Source organism: Oryctolagus cuniculus, chromosome 10, assembly GCF_964237555.1.
Source record: "Oryctolagus cuniculus chromosome 10, mOryCun1.1, whole genome shotgun sequence".
In the NCBI taxonomy this organism is placed as follows: Eukaryota; Metazoa; Chordata; class Mammalia; order Lagomorpha; family Leporidae; genus Oryctolagus; species Oryctolagus cuniculus.
In genome coordinates, this window is record NC_091441.1 from 61,438,792 (window position 1) to 61,464,447 (window position 25,656).

Sequence of the window (25,656 nt, forward strand, 5' to 3'; positions counted from 1 at the left end):
TGGTTCTACCAGAAATGCTTTATTTTTGAAGAAGTTAAAGAGAAAGGAACACGTGCACTGGTGGAGCTACTTTCTAAGGGTGAGCACTGGTCCAATGGTTAAGATTCCAGTTAGAACCCCACAGCAGAGGACCTGAGTTTCAGTCCTGGCTCTGACTCCTGATGCCAGCTCCTGACAATGTAGACCCTTGCAAGGAAACTGGTCATACCTATAGTAGTTGGGTCCCTGCCACCCACATGGAAGACCTGGACTGAGATCCCAGCTCTGAGCTTCAACTTCCCCATCTCACTGGCAATTGCAGACATTTGGGGAGTAAACCAGCAGGAGGGCTCTCTCGTTCACTCGCTCTCTCTCTCTCTCTCTCTCTCCCCCCTTCCCTGTCTCTCTACCTCTGTCCCTGTTAAACAAGAAAATTCCTTTTTGGAAATTTATTGAATTCACTTGTTCATCTCATTAATATACCACATATTGTTCAAGGCAGAATAGAGCATACACCCTTGTCACAAAAAAGAAAGGGAAACTTATTTTCAAAGATGACTGAAGGGTTAACAGCAAAGGCCTGCTTTGCCACTTTGACTCACTGACTCTCTGATTTCATCACAGAGCCTTAATACACTGTACCTGTTGGAGATATAGGGGTACATATATTTAACATACAAATATTCCTACCTTGGTCATTCCAAGAATATATTACTATTACACTGTAGACAGATAACAGCAAAGTTCCACTTTAAAAGAGAAATGATTCTGTACTGCACAGTGAATAAAATTAAACTGTTTTATTGCCAAAGCTCCTCAGTGTTCCATACCTGGCCACATATCCTATATTCCTTCCATCACAAATGACTCCCTGGGACCAAGACAGCTTAGTCCTTTTATTTATGTGCTCAGCCTTTGACCCTGAGTCTGAGTACAAACTTGTCATACAAAAACCCAACTCAGAGGAGCAGGCTTTTAGCCCAGCAGCTCAGATGCAAAGCAACTATCCCACATCCGAGAACCTAGGTTTTATTTCTAACTCTGGCAGCTGACTCCAGTTTCCCAACACTGCAGACCCTAGAAGGCAAAAATGATGGTTCAAGAATTTGGGTTCCTGCCATTCTCACGGGAGACCTAGACTGAGTTCCAAATCTCCAGCTCTGACCTTGGCCAAGTCTCAGCCATTGTGGACATTTAGGGAGTGAACCAGTACACAGGAGTGCACACTTTCTCTATCTCTTTCTTTCAAAAAACAAAGATATATCTTTCATAATGCCTTCTCCATTCTATTTTCTGTTTTATGAATTAAACCCTGTCCCTTACTGCTAAAGCATCCCATCCCTATACAAGAGCATTTTCTTGGTTGCTTTAGATCATAAATTTTCATCTACATGTCTCCCCAAAAAGAATGTCTGAATTCTTCACCCACAGTATCTTCAAGCATAATGAAATGATTGTTTTAGGTCACTAGCTATTATAGTAATTGGTTAAGCAGCAAAAGATAATGTGTGTTCTAACTTTTCCCTTCTCTTTTTTAAGTCTATTCTTTGTGTTCCAACTTTCCTTCCCTAAACCCTCCCTCTCCTTGAATCTGCTCAAATTAATACAAGTAGTCTGCACAGCCCTCTTCCTTTGTGCTGCAAGGCTCCATCACCCACATCCTTCTTCTTGGTTCTAATCTTATCCTCCAGTGTCCCTAACTCTCTGCTCCTCTGGAGAAGTAACACTTCTACTGATCCTGCAAGCAGCTTGTTCTCAGTCAGGTCATGAAGAGATCAGCACAGTGGGGGTGGGCAAGTGGGAAGTGCAATGTCCTGATAAGCACTGAAGCCCTGCTGAGCTGTTAGGGAAGTCTTCCCAGGGAAGCCCTGGGAGTCCATGAACTGCTCTTGAATACAATTTAGAGGTCTGCCATGCAGAAAACAAAGCAAGGGCATCCCAGAGAAGACACAATAGTAGCAAGACATAGAGAGAGGAAGAAGCATCATAAAACACAGTATTATTTAGGAAATGGCAAATAAGTTGGCTTGAAGCACAAAACTACAGGACACAGAGGAGTTTTAAGTGTTAAGGCTAGAGGTACGCATTGTGGCATAATATGGTAAGCCACCACTTGGTGTGCCTGCATCCGGTATCAGAGTTCCTGGGATCAAATCCTGCCTCTCCTTCCCATCCAGATTCCTGCTAATGCACCTGGGAGGAAGCAGAAGATTACTTAAGTACTTAAGTTCCATTGGGAGATCCAATGGAGTCCCTGGTTCCTAGCTTAGGCCTGGCCCAGCCCTGATTGTTGCAAGTATTTGGGGAAAGAATCAGCAAATGGAAGCTCTCTCTCTCTCTCTCTCTCTCTCTCTGCCTCCTTTTCAAATAAACAAATAAGTAAATAAAACTTTTTAAAAAGACTAAGACTAGAAAATGATACTTGACCAAGTAGTAAAAGACCTCAAAAGCCACACTCTAAACTTGAAAGTTTATCATATCTGTCATGGAAAGTCAGACATCAAAAGATGTAATTTGGCACCCTAAGTTACATGAACACATTTCAAAGTGATTTATGTAATCTAATAACATAACTTCAAAGTATGGTTTGGAGGAGGGTGAAATTGAGCACTGAATGAGCAGTAAGGAGCCTCTTGAATTTGTAGAGAAAATAGAAGGCAAAAGTATCACATAGACTAGAGATTCCCAACTTGTGGAAGAGAAATTAATTTGAGGAAATGATAAGCGATTAATCAATAAAATTTTATTAGTGGTGTGAGGAAGTGCAAGTGGAGGCTGCCACACACATTTTTGGTTTGAGCTATCCTAACGATAATGTGCATGAAACAGAAAATATAGTCATAAATATACTGGCATAAAATTCTGAATAATGAAAACATACTCTAGTAAAGCAAAAAGAAAAGGAATGAGAGTCAGGAAAGACAAGTCCCAGATCCCCAGAAAACAACATGCAAGGTATAAGAGAGGGAAGAATGGAAATAGAGAAGTGATGGTGGTAACAAGAGAGGCAGCAACATTCAATCATAGCTTAATCCCCACACTGGAGGTGGGAGGGCACGGATGTAAATTTGCCATGATTTAACTGCATCCACAATTTAACTCTGCAAAAGGTTTAGTATATTTGAATGCAATTGCTCCAGATGTTCTACAAACTCATAACTTTTTAATCACAGCAATAAAACCACTCTACAAAAATGTAATTCTACAGAGATGAAAGCTGCCCAACTTTTGAGTTCTTTCAACTTCCTTCTCCCAACACATGATAAGTTTAAACTGCACAGCAGCCAAATCCAGGTTAGCAGAGGGTCCCAAACCCAGGAGCTGGATGGGACCAGGAAAACTGAGGACAGGCCATGACTGCACAAAGAGCTGTGGGAGGACCCAGGGACTCAAAACGATGTAACTGTAGACATGAGTGTCATCAACTGGACAAGTGAGGTTTTAGGGCAGTAGACTACAGGACAAGTGCCTACAATGATCTGCAAGGAAGCTCAAATTTTGCAAGATGATTTTGGTACTAAGAGAAAGGCTAGACATTCAGAGAAACAGTTCTGGATACAGGGAAAAAAAGGAAATTTCCTGGGAAGTGGAAAGTAGACAAACATGGCAATGTTCAGCAGCCACAGTCCCTTGCTGTAAGCAGCGATCATTTATGCTTGCTTTTCTATCTTATTTTTTAATATTTACTTATTTATTTGAAAGGCAGAGTTAGAAAAAGAGAGAAAGAGGGGGGAGATGGAGAGATCCTTTATCCCCTGGTTCATGCCCCAAATGGCCATGGCCACTAAAGCATGAGCAGAGCCAGAATGAAGCCAGGAGCCTTTTCCAGGTCTCCCACGTGGGTGCAGGAGAATCAGGGACTTGGGCCACCTTCCGCTGCTTTCCCAGACCATAGCAGAGAGCTGGATTGGAATGGAGAGCCAGGTCTTGAACCAGCACACATATGGGACACTGGCATCACAGGCTGTGGATTAACCCCACCGCTATGCAACAACTCTGGCCCCTGTTTTTCTCTTTTATGGAAAGAGGCAATGCCCAAGCATGACTGCCTATGGCGTTGTTGTCAGAGACATAGAGAATTAAGTACTCAGTTGGAAAGAGAACCTAGAGGCCAGTGCCCCTGACATTACAGTGTGCAGTGTCATCACCTAAAAGGTTGTTGAAACACTGATTTCTGGGGCTGACATTGTAGGCATTAGCTTATTTCCCAGCTGCTCCACTTTCGATCCAGTCCTTGATAATGGCTTGGGAAAAGCAGCAGGAGATGACCCAAGTGTCTGGGTCCATGACCAACAGGTGGGAGATCTTGAAGAAGCTCTTGGCTCCTGGTTTAAGCCTGGCCTAGTTCTGGCTGCTGAGGCCTTCTGGGAGTGAATCCATGGATGGCAGATCTGTCTGTTTCTAACTCTGATTTTCAAAGAAATAAGTGAGTCTTTAATTTAAAAAAAGAAAGAAACACTGATTTCTGAGCCCCAGCTCTGGAGTTTCTGATTCAGTCTGAACTGAAACCTGAGATTCTACATCTCTAATAAGTTCCTGAGTGACATGATGCTGCTGGTACTTTCTTGGTTTTTTTTTTTTTTTATGTTTATTTATTGATTTATATTTATTTGAAAAGGAAAGATAGAGTACTCTTCCATCTACTGGTTCACTCCCCCAAATACTCACAATAGCCTGGGTTGGAACAGGCCAAAACCAGGATCCTGGAACTCAATTTGGGTCTTCCACACATCTGACAGGGACCCCGGCACATCAGGCATTATCACCTGCTGCCTCCGAGGACGAATATTAGTAGAAATCTAGATCAGAAGCAGCAAAGTTGGGAGCACCCCTATTTGGGATATAGGCAGCCTCAGAGGTTGCTTAGCCCACTGGGCCTGAACGCCCTCACCTGCCCATATTTTGAGAATCACTACCAGCAGTCATCAGCTTTAATACTTGGATATACAGCAGAAACATGGGGCCAGCTTTAGAACCATATTCATGTCTGAGCCTGCTCTAGAAATGGCTACTGAGATAACTTTAGAGAGGTCTGAGATCTGCCTTTTTTTACAAGCTTCCTGTGTGATTCAATGTGTAGATAAGGCACAGATACTGATGCATCTCAAAGTTAACACATCTGTTATAGTAAACTCCCCTCTTTTGGATTCAGCAAAATATCTTTATGAACGTGAGGTGACTTCTTTCTTTAAAACTATGAGTTTATAATCTTCAATGGGGTTTAAGGGTGATTATGCTTAACTAAAACACTTTATTAACAGTTACTGATAGGCTAAACTCAATCGAAGTCCTATTTATGCTGATAAAGTACTTGGGTAACAGCATCAATTATTTATAAACTGTTCTAGAGAGCTCAATTTATCTTTAGGAAACAAAAGAGAAATCTCTACAATGGAAGGAAAACTTTGGTTTTCTCTGTGCAAGCTGCTGGGACTTAGAAAAAAACAAAAAAGTTTCTCCCAAACAATGATAAAACAGTAAAAAGGGAAATCCAAGAAAGTCTCCAAGGAATGCCAATGCTCTGGGAACAGATGATGGGACAAACTGACACACTGACAGAAGTTGAGTTCAGGGCCCCCTGCCATTCTTATGGGAGGCCTGAATCGAGTTCCTAGCTGCTAACTTCCCAGTCTCTGCTATTGTAGTCATCCAAGGAATAAACTAACACATTGGAAATCTCTGCCTTTCTCTCTCTCTCTCCCTCTCTCTGTCTCTCTCTCTTACTCTCTCCTCTGAAATTAGTAAGCAATTTTTGGTTATCATGCTTTGGTCCATGATCCTCCAAAGTTTTCAAAACATTTATTTATTCTTTATTTATATATATATATATATTCAGATTATTTGAGGTGTCACTCATCTGCTGATATATTACAAAAAATAAATCTGATTTGGAATTTCATAGAATAAGATAGGATTTTTACCTAAGATACAACATAGAAAACTTCAAAACTCTCATGCTCCATCCTAATACAACTCATTTATTCCCCAACTGCATCCATCCTCCTTACAAATTTATTCCTTCACCATGTTCATCAAATACCCTCCTCTAAAGAGTATCCCACAGCCCCCTGAAGAAATATAGCTTACCTACAGCTCCATTTGTGACACTTACCACCCACCCTGGCACTTATAAAAACACACTCAAGCTTCCTTCACAGCCTTCCCAGGGTTGCAAAATTTAACTGCTAGAGTCCTAGCCTGCTCATCCTTATGATCAATCTTAAAATCTGTGAAGTCACTCAACTCTAGCGCATACTTCATATACTGCTGAATCTGAGGAACACCTTTCATATCTGAAATGATCATAAAAAAGAATATTATTATATCAAAATCACTTGATTGTCCCTGTCAGTTGACAATTGGGTAAACTTAGACCCTGAGTATGACAGTCTGCCACAGAACACTACTATCAGCAAAACAATGTGAGGAGGAAGAAGAGGAGCTTCTTGTGAATTAACTGAAAATGCTCTGGGAAGACGTGGGTAGGCTTGCCATGCCTGATCTTCACTTCAGAGAAAGCCATCTGCTGACTTGCGTGACCCTACTCAGGCCTCCTGAAGTACCTGTAACCTCTCGTCACCTGCTACCTCCATGAATTCTGTCCTCTTTAGTCATCATCTTGTGAGGCCACTGAAATGGTGAGGAAGCCACATCTACTGATATGTTCCCAGTGCTTATTAGGAGCTGACATGCTTGTAGAACTCAGACTTTAAAACCTAAAACTTTAAACACAACCTCTTTAACTAATAAATAGCTAAAGCTTTAAATTAAGGTACACCTCACTGTTATTAAAGGCAAGTAATTTAAATCTTTCGAGCTTTGTACCACATGTTCATTCTTATTAAGAGCAAATGTTTATTAAGATGCTCCATGCTAAGCAGAGTGCTGAGAAAGCGAATGATGGGGCCAAGCTGACCTCCTTTACACAGGGTAGTCCACAGCAGCGTTGATGAGAGGGGACCAGTTCTGTGAAGAGGCATGGAGGGTGGGGAGAGGGCAAAATCCCAGACAAATTGTACAAAATATGATAAAAATTATTCATGATCCTGATATTTTCTATGACTATAATATGAGCGACTCAATTCCAATTGTACACTTTCTAATAGCACACATTCACTTATGTAGATTCAACACATGTACATGAAAATTCATTTCAAGAGCATGTCCAATATAAATTTAATTTGAATTCAATATAGCAGTTTGCAGATTGAAAAACAGTCAAGCCTTTGGCCATACATCTCCTGTTTTCAGCATGTTAGTGCATCACTGTTAACCTCTTACTTTACTAGCATCTCTCTAAAACATTCCCATAGCTTATGGCCTAAGTCAACTAAACATTCCAATTTATTTTGGGTCAGGAATGTAAAGCAATCCAAACCAGCAACAACAACAGCAACAAAAGCATTGGTAATAGTCCATACAGAAAATCAGGGGAAAGATTTAAGACACTTAAGTTACAAACTGTGTTTTTCATCTATGACACTGCAAAGACAGCAAGGACACTACAAAAGTGAGTGCTGTTCTATCAGTTATATATAAATCCCCCTCTTGTCAGCTTCTACTAACTCAGATTTCAGGCAAAGATGCTTCTAATTTAACCTTCCTTTTTCTTAAAAAGTTAAAGTTTAAAACAAATGATATTAGTAGCACTCTAGGATTTTATGAACCTATTGAATTACTTTGATGTAAAATGAAGAGTTCACAATACTGTATAATATGCTGTATAAAGACCTGGAAGAGATGAGCTGGTGGGATCCCAAACACAAAGAAAAGACAAGGAAATGGAAAGGTTAATATTCATGTACGACTGGTTTGAGCTGTGTATACTGCTGAAATATTGCACAGTATGTCATAAAGATGTACAAGTATTACATGTTAGTCAAAAATTTTAAATAATAAAATAATTAATTTTAAAAGAATACCCACGTTGATTTATCAATGTACACTTACACTGATGGATGTTTTTAATTTCATCAGGTTGAACTGCAAAGATAATGAGTGCTTTTTTCCAGGTACACGCTAGGAGGATGATCTAACTCCTTTTTCCACCTTGCCATTAAAGTCCTTATCTGAACCTTGCAGACGGTGTGCCAGGTTTGTTAATTGTGTTCTGCAAGTTGTGTCCTTATTGCAGACCTCATCTGTTTGTGCTTCTTTGTCTTTGAGGTATGTGTTCATTTATCCTTTCAAATAGATTACCCAGTGGGAGGCAGGGAGCTGAAGATTCTATTGCAGAGACAGATCCTTTCCTGGAAAGAAGAGGGTGATTTTCTCCAGAGCGAGCAGATGGTCACACCCCTAGAAAGATCCACAGAGATTCACCTCTGTCATGCAAAATTTCTCTGACAAGTGGGAAGAGACAGGTGGAAAGGGGAAGGTGAGCCAAACACAACCTGTTTATGCACTTTGTTCTTGATGCCATTAAAAGGGCCTGTTCCCTTACAGAATTCACTGAAGCAGGCAGTATTGGAAATGGAAGTGAAGCTGGGGGAAAGGGAACATGGAGACTCTTACTACAACTCCTTTACTAAGCAAAGTACCTGCATTTTCAGACTAGAGGACTGTAATATTTTAGCAGAAGCAACTTTATTCCTATTGTGTTCTCCATTTATGATATGTATGGAAACAGTAGAAAGGAATTAAGGAAAAAATAAGAGCAGTGACACTTCAAGAATTTCCAAATTACCTCCTGGGCCGGCCAAACTGTTGAGAAAAACAACCTAAAAGAGGAAGGTATATCACACAGGCAGCTGCTAGTGACACATTTCTGATACTTACCAATTTTGCAATACTATTACTTACTTGGTTTTCATTTTTACTCTATATTTCTTGGATGACAACCAATGTCACAGAATGAGTTAGGCACTGTGGGAGTATACAACTACTGCTACCACTCCTTAGTAGTTCAGTTCTGAGCTGTACCCTTGGTAGTTCTGTGACCTCCGAATATATTCAGTTAAGCATGATTTCACTTTTTATGTAAGACTAGTATGAAAGTCAAATGCCAGGGCCAGCACTGTGGCGTAGCAAGTAAATCCACTGCCTGCAGTGCCAGTGTCCCATATGGCTGCCGGTTCAATTCCCAGCTGCTCCACTTCCAATCAAGCTCTCTGCTATGGGAAAACAGTGGAAGATGGCCCAGGTCCTTGGGCCCCTGCACCCGTGTGAGAAACCCAGAAGAAGCTCCTGGCTTCAGATGGGTGCAGCTCTGGCCATTGTGGCCAATTGGGGAGTGAACCAAAGGATGGAAAATTTCCTTCCCTCCCTCTCTCCCTCCCTCCCTCCGTCTCTGCCTCTCCTCTCTCTCTGTGTAACTCTTTCAAATAAGTAAATAAATCTTTAAAAAAAAAAGATGCCTTTTTATATAAGATGCTTATTGTATTGTAAGCACTCAATAAAATATAATTATTACTACTACTAGCATTATTACTGCAAAATATACAAATTTGTAGGAAATATATCCTAGAGCATAAAAAAAGAAACAAGCAAGGACATATCTGATGAGTATAGAGACCTCTGTTAAAACAGAAAGGGCAAAAGAATGACAAATTAATGCCTTTCTTGTAGAGCCTCTCCAAATCCTAAAGCTGCAGCATTTGTAGTGTAGGTCTAAATTTAAAAACAAGAAAGGTTCATTTCCCTATAGGAATGTACTTCAAAACATTCACAGAAGAGTAGAATTCATGCGCACAGGCAGTCTTTTAAAAGTTCATTAAAATGTGCATTGTCATGGTTCTACAAGGTTTGCTCCCTGAATTCGTGCAGATGCTTAAATCGCAAACACTTTTATTAATGGTTACTGGATTAATATTAATAGTTAATAGATTAACAGTGGAGGCTTAATCCAATTATGGTATCTGAAGGCGGGGCCTTAGGGAAATGACTGGATTGAATTAGCTTGTTGGGATCGACCCCCAGTTAAAAACATGTTGGCTTTCTAGAGACACATGGATATGGAGGACGAGCATGTTCACTGTCTCTCTGCTTCCTAGCTCACCATGTATCCTCCCACTCAACACATTCTGCTCCTCAGATGTCAGACAAATGGTGCTGATGATTGATCTTGGACTGTGAACCTACAAAAATTTAAGTTAAAATAAATCTTCCTTCCTAAGAAGTTCTTCTTAGGTATTTCAACTGAAGTAATGCAAATTGACTAATACATATATTGAGAAAAAAACGCATGGGTTTTAAAATACAAATGCCAAAATAAACATCTTTTAATTTTATGTTGTTCTAGAAACTTTTTGAGGTACTCTTACATAACAGTACGTTATTAAAGCAGGGTGCTCCAACCCCTCCTGATTTAATTCTTTTTTCTTCTTTCATAGCTGGTATTCCTAACATTCTAAAAAAAAAAAAAAAAGTTGTTGCCCACTCAAATGTAAACTCATAAAGGCAGACATTTTATCTTTTGTTGTTGCTCTTATTTAAGACTAGGTTCAAAGCATCTAGAAGAGTGCTTACTTTACACAAAGTAGTTTTCCAATAAATTGCTATTTGTAAATGACTAGATAAAGGAATTAATGAGTTATTAATGACTATCATCCAAAAGCGAGTATCTTCAGAATCAGAAACACACAGGAGAAAAAAAAAAAACTGGAAAAAAAAATCCCTGAGTTCAAAATAACATATTTCTACCTATAGACCCCTAACACACAGAAATAATTTAAATAATTTAGATAGAACATATCTTGGCTCTCCCTGCAGAATGTAATAGGGACACCTGAACCATTCCATATTTTCTTCCTTTACTCTAGTATTCATTAAAAAAAAGTAGTTTATATAAATTTGTTATTTAACAACTGTTAGTGCCCCTGAGTAAGCTCTGTTGGCTCCAATATCCCCTCATTAGATTCAGGTCCTAGACCAACGTAAACCACAGCTGTGCAGGGGAAGCGGCTGGTGCCTGAGTACCACCCAGCACCAACCATTAGCAGGGCCAGGGTGTCCGTTTTCTGCAGCATGCCATAGTGTGTGTTCCTGGCTGTAATGCAGAATTTATTTTTTCACAGATATACGATTCTAAATTTATGGTTTCCATTAGAATGCTACCTTTGGGTTTGCAGAATATGGGTCAAAAAGACTGTGAAAACACTGAAGTCCGAAGCTAGCCATCAACATGTAGCAGTTTCTTTGGGAAAATTCTACTCCATGTCCCAAAATATTAAGCCCATAAATATACCTTTGGAAGACAATCTACTCGTAAATTGGTACTGCCGACACTTAAGTCACATTAAATGTGTACATATCAGTCAGCTCCTTGTGGAGCAACTCAAGCCACTTTATGGATACCAATATTTCTACCCAAAAGGGATCCTTGAAATAACAAAGGCATAAGATGTGCTTTGTTTTGCATTCTATGTTGCTTTAAACCCAAGCCACAAAGAAACATTGTTACTGTACAAGAGAATGAAAACTATAAAGCTCAAAGAATCTAGGTAAAGCTGACCGAAATCTTTCCCTTAATTAAAAAAGAAATGGACAGCTCCCACTTGGCCAATCAGTAAAGAGCTCTAATTCTGTTTTTCCTTTTTTTTTAAAAAAAAGGTTTTTAACCACCCTCCCACTCGCAAACCATCTCATCTCCTACTCCCTCTCCCATCCCATTCTACATTAAGATTCATCTTTAATTATCTTTATATACAGAAGATCAACTTAGTATATACTAAGAAAAGATTTCAATAGTTTGCACCCACACAGACACACAAAGTATAAAGTATTGTTTGAATACTAGGTTTACTGTTGATTCCCATAGTATAACACATTAAGGACAGAAATCCTACATGGGGAGTCAGTGCATAGTGACTCCTGTTGTTGATTTATTAACAATTGACACTCTTATTTATGACATCAGTAATCACCCGAGGCTCTAGAGGAGTCAAGTCTCTTTTGAGGGACAGAAACTCAGTTAACTAAAAACACAGGACAAGGAGGTGAAAAGAGGGCCCACACAGGGCAGAAAGGCTGGATATTAGTCAGATTTTCAATACCACAGTGAAACACCTAAGACGAACCACTCAGGAAGGAAAGATGTTTATTTTGGCTCAGTTTTGGAAGTTCACAGGCCGAGATCAGACAGCTCCATTGTTTGAACTTTCCAGTGAGGCTGCAGAATGGCAATGCACAGGGAGTTATCACATGGCTGGCTAGGAAGCAGAGAGAAGCTTGGCCCATCTCAACTTTCAGAATAACCCTCTCTCAAGAACCCGTTTACAACAGCATATCCTCAGTAACCCAAGAATGCCCTTCTAGGCCCACCTCTAATCACAATAATTGGATTAACTGGATTAAGTTTATAACTTCTTATGACTATAAATTTGTGATTTGGGTTTAAAATTCCACAAGATAGGGAGCCAAATCCTGTCCAAACCACAGCAAGGTGGCTGCAATCAGAAGACAGGTGCACAAACACTGCCAAGAGCCAGGGAGAAGTTCTTCCATAAGAACCAAATGTAGGTCAGCACCGCGACTCACTAGGCTAATCCTCCGCCTGCAGCGCCAGCACCCAGGTTCTAGTCCTGGTCGGGGTGCTAGATTCTGTCCCAGTTGCTCCTCTTCCAGTCGAGCTCTTTGCTGTGGCCCGGGAGTACAGTGGAGGATGGCCCAAGTGCTTGGGCCCTGCACCCGCATGGGAGACCAGGAGGAAGCATCTGGCTCCTGGCTTCGGATCAGCGCAGTGCGCCGACTTTAGCGGCCTTTGGGGGGGTAAACCAACGGAAGGAAGACCTTTCTCTCTCTCACTGTCTAACTCTGCCTGTCCAAAAAAAAAAAAAAAAAAAAGAACCAAATGTAACTGCCTCTTTCTGCCTGACCTGTCCGTCCATTCCATATCCCATCTTACTTTAAGAAATAGTGATCCTGGATATGGGCATTTGGCCTAAGTGCTTGGAACACCTGCATTTCATATTGGCCAATTTCCACCTAATGCACACCCCAAGGAGCAGCAGATGACACTGGGCCTCTGAAACCCACAAAGGAGACCAGAATGAGCTCCCAGGATCTGGCTTTAAACACGCCCAGCCTCTGCTGTTGTGGGCATTTGGGGAGTGAACCACAGAGAGGAGCTCTCTGTCTCTGTCTCTTCATCTCTAGTGAGAGAGAGAGAAAAGCAAAAGGAAAGAGTTCTGACAAAAGTAAACTGATACTTACATTTTGGATGCTGCTTTAGATACACTGAGCTTTTCAATGAGAATATCTTCTCATCAATACAATTAAATACTCCTTGAATGAAAGTGATGATCATGTTTGTACTATCCTCCCAGCAGGGGGTACCATGTAAGACAGGGTTAGGCTACGGGGTACCTGGGTCTCTGCTCCCCAGAGATGCAAGACATAAAGCCTACCAGCTATATTGAAAGCTCTATCCTGCATGAGTACAAAGATCAGGGTGCTCAGTAAATACTAGCTATTATTGAATTTGTTCAATAAACTGCTGCCATTGTCATCAGATAATAAAGGAACACAAAATAGTAAGATGTAGGGATTGTTTCAAAGGAGAAGAAAAATCTACATGACTAAACAAATAACTTTAAAAATCTTGTGTAGTCCTTTGATGTAAAAAGATGATTGGTAAGAGCATGTGTTAATTGCTTATTAGCAGCCCACATTTGTGTTAGATATTTTATATAGGGAGGCTTAATTAGTCCTTTCAAAAAACTTGATGTGTAAGTTGTTATTCTTGTTGCTCAGATGTGAAAACTGGGCTTGGTAAAATTAACTTAGCCAACGTCATCTAACTAGTTCGATGAATCAGGACTAGGGGAGGAAATGAAATTTCCTATCTACAACACAACACAACTGCAAGTATCATGAATCTGGTAACCACTTCCTAGCTGTAACTCCTTTGCCAACATTTTATACCTATCTTAGCATTTCATTCCATATCACTTCAGGTTTTTGTTTTTTGTTGTTGTTTTTTGTTTTTGTTTTTGTTTTTTTGTTTGTTTGTTTGTTTGTTTTGACAGGCAGAGTGGACAGTGAGAGAGAGAGACAGAGAGAAAGGTCTTCCTTTTGCCATTGGTTCACCCTCCAATGGCCGCAGCGGCCGGCGTGCTGCACCGGCACACTGCGCTGATCCAATGGCAGGAGCCAGGTACTTATCCTGGTCTCCCATGGGGTGCAGGGCCCAAGCACTTGAGCCATCCTCCACTGCACTCCCTGGCCACAGCAGAGAACTGGCCTGGAAGAGGGGCAACCGGGACAGAATCCGGCGCCCCAACCAGGACTAGAACCCGGTGTGCCAGCGCCGCAAGGCGGAGGATTAGCCTAGTGAGCCGCGGCGCCGGCCATCACTCCAGGTTTAATACTTTCCAAATTGCTTATGAGATATATCGAACATCATCTCAAAAATCAAGACAAAAAAGGGTTAGGCATTTGGTACAATGTTTAAGATATTGTGTGATACAACACATCCCATTGCAAGAGCCTAGATTCAAGTCACAGCTCCATTCCCAATTCCAGCTTCCTGCCAATGCAGAAGACAGCAAATAATAAGCCACATGGTTAGGTCCCTGCTATCCACTCGGGAAAGCTGCATTGCTTTTGAGAAGTGAGTTGTTGGATGGGAGCTCTTTGTTTTCTCTCTCTTTGCCTCTCAAATAGAATAAAATTTTAAAAACATTTTTTAAAATCCAACATAATCAAAACACAGCTCAATTACTGAAAATTAGCTCCCATCTGAAACCCAGTAATGTCACTGTTTCCAGTATCCTAAAGCTCCAAATCTCTACTTAGCCTACGTCATCTCCAATAACTAATTACCAATCATCAGGAAAGCAGCTGCTACCCATTCAAAACCACTCTGCTAGCTGCTGGGCTTGGGCCTATGAGAGATGCCAAAACATAAACTAATTCATCACTTACAGGAGCTTAAAATCCAGGAGTATTCACATAAAATGTTTAAAATGTAAATCATAAAGTAAATGATCCAGATAAATGCAACTGGAATTCAGAGGAGAGTTTCACCTCGGTGAGAGCAGTTGTAAAATGCTTCGCAGGAGAGGTGAAGTTTCGCTGGGCCTTAAAGAACCAAGGGGCTTTAGAACAATTATTGGAAAAGAAATCCTGGCTTGTGCTAAAACAATCAAACTAGACAGAAGGGCATGAAGGGAGAGAGGATCACTCACTGCCCTTGCCCTACTCTCTAGGGAACCCACTGTTAATGATTCAAATAGAATTTAAATGCCTAAAGAAAAAAACAAACTAAGAAACTAAGAGGAAAGAAAGGCCAGAGCTGCTCAGTCTGACCAGCAGTGGGGCATAGTGTGAAGAGGTTGCATCAAGAGATTAATTAACGTCCACTGTCTGTCTGTCTCTTTCTCTGCTTTCAAATAAAATTTTTGGAATAAATGTTAAGAACAGAACGAAGGATAAGTGTCGCGGGGTGCACGGACACATCTGAAGGTGAGCCATGATCCAGGCTCCCACTGGGAGCTGGAGTCAGCAGGGAAAGAAGTCAGCATGGGATTGCTGCCTTTGGAGAGGTCTCAAGGAAGAAAGGGGAGGTTCTCACATCCACATTGCTGGTTTTTTAGAAAAGTAAATCTTGATGCAAATTCATCAGAAGAAGATCCCATAGACAAGAAGTTTCATGAAGAGGATTCTGTGTAATCCAAGCATAAAGTGAAGAAGTACAGAGTCAGATAGCAGCAGCCAAATCTACCCAGTACAAAGACCTCGCACCCTAACTGGATGAGGAAGAAACCAAGGGCAGAAGATAGGCGGTTTGCCCAAATCTGGAACGTAATTAAGTGCTTTATAAAATAACCATGAAATGAAAGTCTTGAAGAACTAAATGTGAAAATAAAACTTTAATAATTTACAAGATATGAAAGGGTAATACAGAATCTTGATCATTTCAGAATTGGAAAAATTTTTTTAAACATTTCTATACCACAAAGAATCAAAAATGTATATACTTTAAAATTTAAACATAGTCTTTTCACTCAAAGACATCACAGAAAAAAGCTACCAACTAGGTAGAGATCATTGAAATGCATACTAACAAAAATATCTGGTATCCAGAATATATAAGTAACTTTCACAAATTAATGACTTTTAAAAGCAGCAGGAGAGTAAACAGCTTGAATAAATAAACAGTCTGTGAGGCCAGTGCCTTGGCGCAGGTTAATCCTCCGCCTGCAGCGCCAGCATCCCATATGGGCACTGGTTCTAGTTTTGGCTGCTCCTCTTCCATTCCAGCTCTCTGCTGCGGCCTGGAAAAGCAGTAGAGGATGGCCCAAGTGCTTGGGCCCCTGCACCCATGTGGGAGACCAGAAAGAAGCACCTGGCTCCTGGCTACAGATCGGCACAGTTCTGGCCATTGCGCCATTTGGGGAGTGAACCAACGGAAGGAAGACCTTTCTGTCTCTCCCTCTCACTGTCTGCAACTCTCAAATAAATAAATAAAATCTAAAAAAAATAAAATTAAAAAATAAGCAGTCTGCAAAAAACAGGATCTGAATAAAGAACAAAAATGGTCAACATTAGTAGTAGTCATGAGGTATCATCTCACATCCATAAGAGTGGTAAAATATAAAGTCTTACCAATTATTAGCAAGGATATGGAACAAAAGGAGCTGTTTCAGAGTGCTGAGGGGATACAAATAAGTAGAACAGATTTTGATAATTTGGCATTATCTGCCAAAGGTGAAGGTACAAATACCACCTGAAATTCCATCCCTAGGGCAATACCCCAAGGAAAACCTCCTTCCTTAGGAAAAGGGATGTGCAAATGAATACTCACAGTAATCTTTGTTTAGAAATGGTTTACATGTCCACAGATAGATAACTGGTACAGTAAACATGCTGTTGTCATACAATGGAAAAGTGTATAACACTAAGCAGGACGTATACATCAATAAACCTCTGACAATTAAAGTAAGGTGAAGATCACACAGAGTATGCTACTATTCATAGTCTGAAAACAGTAAAAACAAGATATTTCAATATATATCATTATATTGATATATAATCATATATATAAACATATATATCATTAAGTACACGTGTACACAGGGTAAATTATAAGGAAATGCACAGGATTGATAAAATCCAGCGAAGATGGTACTTCCAAAGGAACATATGCTTAGAGAATGCACTGAAAGTATCAGTAGGATGTACAAAGATTTATTTAATAATCTGGGTGGTAGACATAAGGCTTATTACAATATTATTTCATTTTTTGATGTCACTGAAATTTTTATAATTGAAAATCAATAATAAAGACCTGAAAATGGTGATACAGGTACAGAGTAAAAGAGAAAAGAGTCAAAAATGACTTGAAAAGTCTCAAAAAAATTTTTTTTAAATCTGCCTCTCTAGAGCTGGTTGCAAACAATCTATGCCTCAGTCAGTGAAGCAGCCTTCTAATGCTTCTCACAGTCCCCACCTAGTGTAAGACTCAGCTCCTTTTACCAGTCTGAGGCTATTTCTGTGTTTACTGCCCATTTTGAATCCTTCAGTGACTCCTATAAACAATATTCTTTTTTTTCCAAGATTTATTAAAATTTATTTGAAAGGCAGAGTTAGAGAGAGAGAGAGAGAGAATATCTTCCATCTGCTGGTTCACTCCCCAAATGGCCACAACAGTCAGGGTTGGACTAGGCCAAAGCCAGGAGCCAGGAGCTTCTTCCAGGTCTTCCACATGGGTGCTGGGCCCAAGCTATGTCAGCCCCTAAACTCAATATTCTTATAAAGCCATTAAAACCTTCTGTAGTGTGTCTCCTTCCTTATCAATCCAGTTCATCTCCAGGTATAGTCAAAATGTACCAGGTAAGCTTGTCCAGAGGACTATCTTTTAGACCAGGAATGTTCCAAGTTCATTTGCATCTCCACGCCCTTAAAAATACTTTGCCTTATCTGAAAATTCATCTTTTCTTCCTATTTAATTCTTACCAATCTATGAAGCTCCAGTTCCAGACTCTGCTCTATAGGAAGCATTCCACAAACATCCTATTCTTGGTGGAGCCCCAGCCCCGCAGAAAGTTCAAAGTAAGTGTGATTGATCCTACAGATTTGAGCACTTAATTTTATTCTGCAACACATTTTGACTATTTCCAACATCTTAATCCTTTTTAAACTTTATTTTTATCTGAAAGGCAGAACAACAGGGGTACCAGGTGTGGGGGAAAGAGAAAAAAGAGACAGGGAGCAGGTTGTACACCTAGTGGTTCACTCTCTAAATGTCTGCAGCAAGTAGGGCTGGGCTGGACCAGGCTGAAGCCAGGAGCCTGGAATTCCTTTCAGGTCTCCCAAGCATGGGGCAGGGATCCAAGAACTTGAGCATACCAGAGTGCACACCAGCAGGAAGCTGGATAGCAAGAAGCAGGACTTGATCCCAGGCCCTCTGATATAGCACAAGGGTGTCCCAAGCACTGGCTTAACTCACTTAACTCACCACCTGTCCTCCAACATCTTAAACTTATCCTTTCGATGACATTTTAAGCTGTCCAAGGATCTAAACTGTGCCTTGTACTTCTGTATCTTCTAGTAACAAGCGCCCAGAAGATATTATAAATATTTTTGTTTGCCCATATTCAGAAAGGCTATATACATACCAAATACCTGCAATCTATCATCTAGAACTTAGACCTCTTATCAAAGAATATTTTTAATTATCCAAAAATGCATGTAAGTCTAGAGAAGTTTAGTACAAATCATAGTTTATAAAAACATGGACCACTTCCAGGTTGAGAATCATCTTTCCTGGAGTCCACAGCAGGGTACAGGCAGCAGGTTTACCCACCTAACCACATCATTCCAGTAGCTCAGAAGGACAATGCAGAAGAATATACCACAAGTGTGGCTAGAAACTCCAATTTTTAAAAGTCACAGAAATTCCTTGAAGCTGTGCATCCTTATCACTTATAATTAGAGTCCAATGTTTCCTATAAATGAGAGCTAAGTACCATGCATCAGTGCTGTTTGTTGAACAGACTATGTTTAGTTATTTTTTTTTTTTATTTTTTGGCAGGCAGAGTGGACAGTGAGAGAGAGAGACAGAGAGAAAGGTCTTCCTTTGCCGTTGGTTCACCCTCCAATGGCCGCCACGGCCGGCGCGCTGCGGCCGGCGCACCGCGCTGATCCGATGGCAGGAGCCAGGAGCCAGGTGCTTTTCCTGGTCTCCCATGGGGTGCAGGGCCCAAGCACCTGGGCCATCCTCCACTGCACTCCCTGGCCACAGCAGAGAGCTGGCCTGGAAGAGGGGCAACCAGGACAGAATCCAGCGCCCCGACCGGGACTAGAACCCGGTGTGCCAGCGCCGCTAGGCGGAGGATTAGCCTAGTGAGCTGTGGCGCCGGCCTGTTTAGTTATGTTTTTTTTAAGATTTATTTATTTATTTATGAGTTAGAGAGAGGAACAGAAAGAGCGCTATTTCATCCTCTGGTTCACTCCCCAATGACTACCATTGCCAGCCATGAGTCAGGTCAAAGCTAGGAGCCTTTCAGATCTTTCACTTGGATGACAGGGGTCCAAACATTTGGGCCATCTCCCACTGCTTTTGCAAGGCCATTAGCAGGGAGTTGGATCAGAAGTGGAGCAGCCAGGACACAAAGTAGCACCCAAACAGGAAGTTGGCATCACAGGCTATCCCATGTGTCAGCCCCCTGTTTAGTTCTTGACTACATGGAACACACAGTTCAGAGAGGAAGGCAGTCAGTGAGACAGTCACAAGTCAAGGTCTCATTATTTACTGTAAGAGGACAATTGCAAAAAGTCCAAAGAGCTAAAACTGCATTCAGCTGGAGCGCTTCACTGATTAAATGGCTTTTTAGTTGAAGTACAGGAAAGAGGAAGGAACGTAAGAAACATTGTCCCAGGGAGAGGTGGGTGAGACCTCCTCAAGAGCTTCACAGAAGCTATCAAATCAAGTGAGTGCTATCTCAATCGCCTGAGCAAGGATTCACACAGTGAACTTCCACATGGCTAACACTGCAAGATTCCCCTGCTCTACATGGGAAAGTGCATCCTCCTTTGAAAGAATGAAAAGGTTACTTTGCCTTCCAGGTTAATGCCTACAAGAAAATAGCTTTGAAGGGAGCCATGGCACCGTGCTTTTCTGATATGATGAATCATATCAAAGTAGAGTTGTTTGCCAAGTCTGAAACAAGATCAAAATGCCATTTTCCTCTGAAACCACGGCATGCATTTTTGTAAAGAAATCTCAGTGATAACTAGCAGGGAAATTTCTAGTCCAAAAATAGACTTCACACTGAGTTTCTACCGAATTTGAAACCAAGCAAGAAAGAGTCCTCAGGGAAGGGGTATAATCAGGAGGTTAGAGTGAGGGTTAATGCCAGTCCTCCCATCACATGCTTAGAAATGCATGCCAGTAGTAGAATTAAAAGGGAAGCTACTCTAGCAGATGTTTTCAAATGAACCAAAACCTTGTCACGTAGTAAGGCCGTGGAGCTGGAAATGTGCCCAGGGAGACCTTCCCACCAGCCGCCTAAGGGAGCCATTTATGGTTCCCAATCTCTCCTGGTGCAGAGATTCCAACACAAGGCCAGGGAGATAAGCGAGCGAGTCACAGCACCACCCTCCTCTTCTAATTGCTCATCTGCAGCGCCAACGGGATGGGCGCTCTGCTGAACACTAAGGAAACCTGGCAAGATTTGTCGGTTCCAAATCAAATGCCGTATGGCTTGCTTTTGTGTTGTTGCTTACAAATCTGACAAGAAAAGGTTGAGTGAGATTGTCAATGACAACAGATGAGCAAACTGTGATGGGTGAAAATGGAAATGAACAGTTTAGTTTCTGGCAAATCCTAGAGAGATGAGGGTTCGGTTTGCACCTTCATAGTAAATTCTGAGCATTGATGTCTAGTTCAGAACTACACGTCAATGAACAACTGTATCCCAGCTATACTGGTAAAGGGGCTTCCTGTGCATGAGCTAGTTTTCTCAAGTGGGATGTTACTTGTTACACAGTAATCATGAACTCCTACAGGAAGGAGAAAACAATAAATGCCAACCAGGAAAAAGTCCTTAAGTCAAGAAAGGATGAAAATATCCCCAATTTCTCACTCATGCAAGAATCGTCTGGCACCTACAGTTCACTAGAACAACAAATGAAAAATTATGGGGTCAACCCCTCTGTGCAAAACCCACCTCCATGCAGTCAGACTAAGGAACAGAAGCCCTCAAGGGGAAGTCAATCACCTTTTAACTGCCTTTTTTACACACCCCGTTTTCTTATTCCCAACCCATGTTTTTGCTCTGTAGTTGGTATATTGCAGGGTTACAGACAAAGAAGTAGCAAATATATATTTTATGAGCCAAATTGTTAATGTGTTAGAAAACAACTAGTATTGGATATCTCATACATTTGTACATATCTGTGGGTGTTTAATAAATGAAAGTTCATGTCAGAAGACTATTCTTAAATTCTCCTTTATGTCAGAATTTCCCAGGAAGAATTCCTGATATACACACATCTAGGGAGAGTCACCTTAAACAATGGCAGGAATCAGGCTATAGATTCTCCATGATTAAAAAAAAAAAAAAGAGTGGGATGTGTTTTTGGAGCACTGTAATTATTCCTGTCTTGAAAATCGAGAATTACAAACACTTAGGATCATCTGGAAATAAGAGAGCCAATGTAAAACATGAGATACTTTTGAACCTCCAAGTTTCTCAGCAACACAAAGGTTTTCTAGACTGCTAGCCAAGGGCCGTCGTGATAGTGCTTCTTGAAAATGAAAATGTACAGAGAGTTACACACCACAGACATGAGGCGTTGCTTCTAAGTAGGGGACATGGAGACTGGGTTTCTAAGAGCCCTTTTGCCTTCCTGTCTTAATAGTGTTCCTTTAGCAGGGGAAAAACAAATACCACAGGAAAAAAAGAGAAAATAAACTAAGGAACTTACAACAACATCGTTTCCTTAAATTAAGAAAAGTGATATAAGTATGGTTTCTATAGAGATGAAATCTTCGTAAAAATCTTCCAATTGGATGCTTCCTTAGAGAAAACCGATTCCCTTGCCTGTGATAAAAGGTGAAACAATTTGCAGAAATGACCATGGAGGTAACATAATGTGAATTTGAGTCCATCACAAACATGTCACCCAGAAATATTTGTAAGATTGCATTTTACTATTCTTTCTGAATCTGAAATATTATATGAAATCAAAATCAAAACACTGATTTGTTTCCCAAAGACTTGCCATTCAATGTGGTAGTCTTTCCATCACTGTGTAGCTAAAACTGTTACCCTGCTACAGATCTCTAAATGAGTAGTTCCAAGTTCCCCTCTTGTCAGTTATTTGGAATAAAGGCATCTATATTTACTAAGTTAAATCAGAGTACATGACCATCTATTCTGATGTTTAATTCAATAGGACACTTATGCTCAGAAGAGTTTAGAAAGTTGGGGAGGAGGCCTCAAAAATTTGTGGAAAATGGATGAGCTTATTTTGGTGCAAAGGATATTGAAATCCATGCATAAAAATCTTCAAAATGATCATGGAAAAATGCAACTTACGAAAAACCTATACATGGATTTCAAAATTTTCTCCGTTAAAATAAACATCTTTCAATTCCATTTTCCAAAAACTTTCAGAAGTAACCCATCACCGTTGTAGGCTGTTTCTCTATATGGGCTACATTCTATTCTAGGAGGAAGGCCTCGTTTTCATTTACTTTCAATAATTATAGTGTTCAGTCCTGGAAAGACAAAGTTTATGGTGAACAGGAAATTAACAATGTAAAACCATGAAAATTCTCCCACAGGAAAAAAAAGTACATATTATTCTCCAAAAACATAATTGCTTGCATGCATGGAGCTCTGACAGAAAAGGACTTCTGTTTTTCTTAAATATCCGTTATCAAACTCATTTTGCCAAAATTTATATTGCCTAAAATTTTTGAGAAAAAAGTATTTTTGACAAGTTAATCTTAGAATAAAAATACATAGAGGTAAATGTAAAATCTTAAAAAATCTGCATCTGCAAGTGAATTAGATTTTCTCATACAAAGCAAAGGAAGCAAGCCAGTAATTTGTTTGCTTGAAGTCAGAATTTTGTAAGTGGTACTAGGAATATTTCAAGGGATTGACAACTTCAACAACTTTAAACTGGACGGCCAAATCATCCAAAGAAAACCAAGAACGAGTCTACTGACACTAGATTTCTATCAACACTGTTTCATGCCTGGCTATGAATTTTCTGAACTAAGCATAGCTTTTATAACCCAAACTTTTAAATTCCACAGTCTGACCCAGATATAGTCAATACTGCTTTTCAGCTTTGAAGTTCCCTTTTAAAAACTGAAACAAAAGAAACTTTATTCTTTGGGCAATAGATGAAGGAGGATACTTGCAACCTGTCTTGCCTCCATGTTAAGTCTCTTGCAGACGGAAATCATCGCTATACTGGTATATAAGCAAAATGACCCAGGCCAAGAGAAAGTTGCTTCCTGAAACTGAAATGGTGCTGCTATAAATAACAGCGCAAGGGCTGTTCTTTTTGGAACAGCTTCTTCCTGGTACAAAAGATCATTTGCAAGACGTTCGCCCTCCGTCCTAAAATCTCACTCCTAGTCCTCATGCCAGCGTCCCGCTGTATCTAGAATGAAGCCGTCTCCACTTTCTATGCAGCCATTCAGGAAGATCACAAAAGCTGAAGACGTGTCTTTAACCGTTACTTTTATTATACGTCTTGCCTCCTTGTCATTCCATAAATTCACGTGTTATGCTGGGAGGCGGGGTGCATCCACCTCCCCCCAACCCCCAACCCGGAGCCAGTCTCCCTGGGTCGGGAGTGAGGAGCGGAGCGCCTCGCTGGCTTCTGTCAAATCGCAACATCTCACCCCAGTGCCTGTGTCCTGGCCGCCCGGCCACTCGGCCACCTCCAGCCCCTTCCCCCGCTGCACGCCCTCCCATTCTCGGGCAACAGATTCCGCAGCGCTTCGGGGCGAGCGGCGCTCGGGCACAGGCGCTCAGTGTCTCCAGCGCCCTCCAACACCCACCCGAGCCGCCGGCCGCCTCTTCCCACGGCCTCCCGGGGCGCCCGGCGAAGCGGGGACAGCCCCCTTCCGCGAGTCCTGAATGCAGGGTCTTCATCGCCGCGCGGCCCCCGAGGGTCCCTCCCGCAGCTGCAGCCGCCCCTCAATGAAAGTGCAATTTGTTATCCCTCCCAGCCCGGAGGAGAGGTTCCCTGTTTGGTCTCGGCTCCAGCCCCGCTCATTCATCTCGCTGAATACCGGGTCTCATCTCCTCGCCCGCCACGCGATTCGCCAGGAACTGGCCGGGGCCGCGGGCTGGGGTGCCCCTCCCGTGACCTCCTCTTAGGACCCGGACCTGTGCATTTGTGTGCGTGTGTGTGTGTGCGCGCGCGCCTCTTTGTGTCTCTATTTCTCCGGCTTTCTCTCTTACACTCATACACACGCGCGGGGGAGGGGTCTCTCCTCACAACCAACGCCAAAATGTCACCCAAAACGCAAGTGCAACAACTTGCTTCGCAAACGACCCAGGAGCGCGTCGGGAAATCGCTTGCAGTAAAGCAGCCCCCACTTCCTAACCATGCAAGGTGCATTGGGGGTTGGGGGCTGTGAATTTGGAAATGACGGGGACTGGGGACCGCTGTCCTCATCCCCTCCCCCTCCTGGGACCCTGTCGCAATTAGAAATTCGTCCCCTTCCCGGGTCCCCGGGGTCAGCCGCGAGGACCGCGCTCCCGGAGAGGCACGCGCCAGACCCTGGGTTCCGGGGTCCCTGGGGGCGCGGAACTGCGCCCCAGTCGGCCGAAGAGGACTAGGGAGAAGCAGCCAGCGGTCAGTGGAGCCCAGCCCGCAGTTCCTCCACGAGCGAAGGCAGCGGCGACCGCGCGGCGAGCAGGAGCCACCCCGCGCGCCGCCGGCGCCGCCGCGCACGCCCCAGCCCCGAGGCGCCCCCGGCGTTACCTTGCCGCTGCCCGCAGTCCGGCCCTCTCTCGCTGCGTCCGTCCGTCTGTTCCGCGAGCCTCGGATGGAGCACGCGGGGTGCCCCGAGGCCGGAACCCGCTCTCAGCGAGGGGATAAGAAGGACTCGAGTCAGGAGCTGAGGCAGCTGCGGTCGCTCCCGCCGCTGCCGCCTCCCCGGGGCCGAAGGTGTCGGTGAGGCCGTGTCCTCGGGATTGCGGAGCCCGGAGCGCAGCGCTCGCCTCTGGCGCGGAGGCTGAGCGCCGGGACGCGGCGGGCTGAGGCGGCGGGGCTGGGCTGGTCACCCGCCCCTGGGTGCATGTTAATACGGTGGGGAGGAGGAGTCCCGCGCTTCCTCCGCCCAACCACCGGAGCCGGCGGGCGGGCGGCGGCCGCGGCCCGGAGCCAGCCGCTCCCACCCGCCCCGCTACTACGGCGCGGCCACTCGCGCTGGTCCCGGCCCAGGCACGTGCACCGAGGCCGCGCGGAAGCGCCGGTGTCTCCCGGAGCGCGCTTCTGGCGCGAGGGTGCTACCCGCGCAATCTTTGGGTGGGGAGTAGGCTCCGCACGGGACCGAGGGGAAAGCCCTGCAGCCTCCCCGGGATGGAGCCCGGAGGCGGCCACCCGCTAGTGGGCGTGACCTGTCGGTTCCCCTGCGCAGCGCCGTGGGAGAATTAAACCTTTTGCTCCTCTCTGGCCGGCCCTTTTCCTACCTGGTCTTTCTAAACCGGCGCAGTGGAACTCATGATACTTTCGCATCACGAGAGTTGGAGTTGG

The 25,656-nt window shown here is 42.7% G+C and overlaps 1 protein-coding gene across 11 annotated transcripts in view; it reads right to left on the reverse strand.

Moving 5' to 3' along the window:
* DLGAP1 (DLG associated protein 1) overlaps positions 1 to 25,421 on the reverse strand; it is a 1,071,624-nt gene extending 1,046,203 nt beyond the window's left edge. For 9 of the 11 annotated variants that reach the window (XM_070050434.1, XM_008261105.3, XM_070050432.1 and 6 more), the window contains exon 1: positions 24,883 to 25,417. The gene's annotated coding sequence lies outside the window, so the exon portion shown is untranslated. Of the gene's footprint in view, positions 1 to 24,882 lie in introns of all 11 variants that reach the window. The other 2 variants (XM_070050435.1, XM_070050436.1) reach the window with 2 other exon arrangements.
* Positions 25,422 to 25,656: the final 235 nt, after the last annotated feature.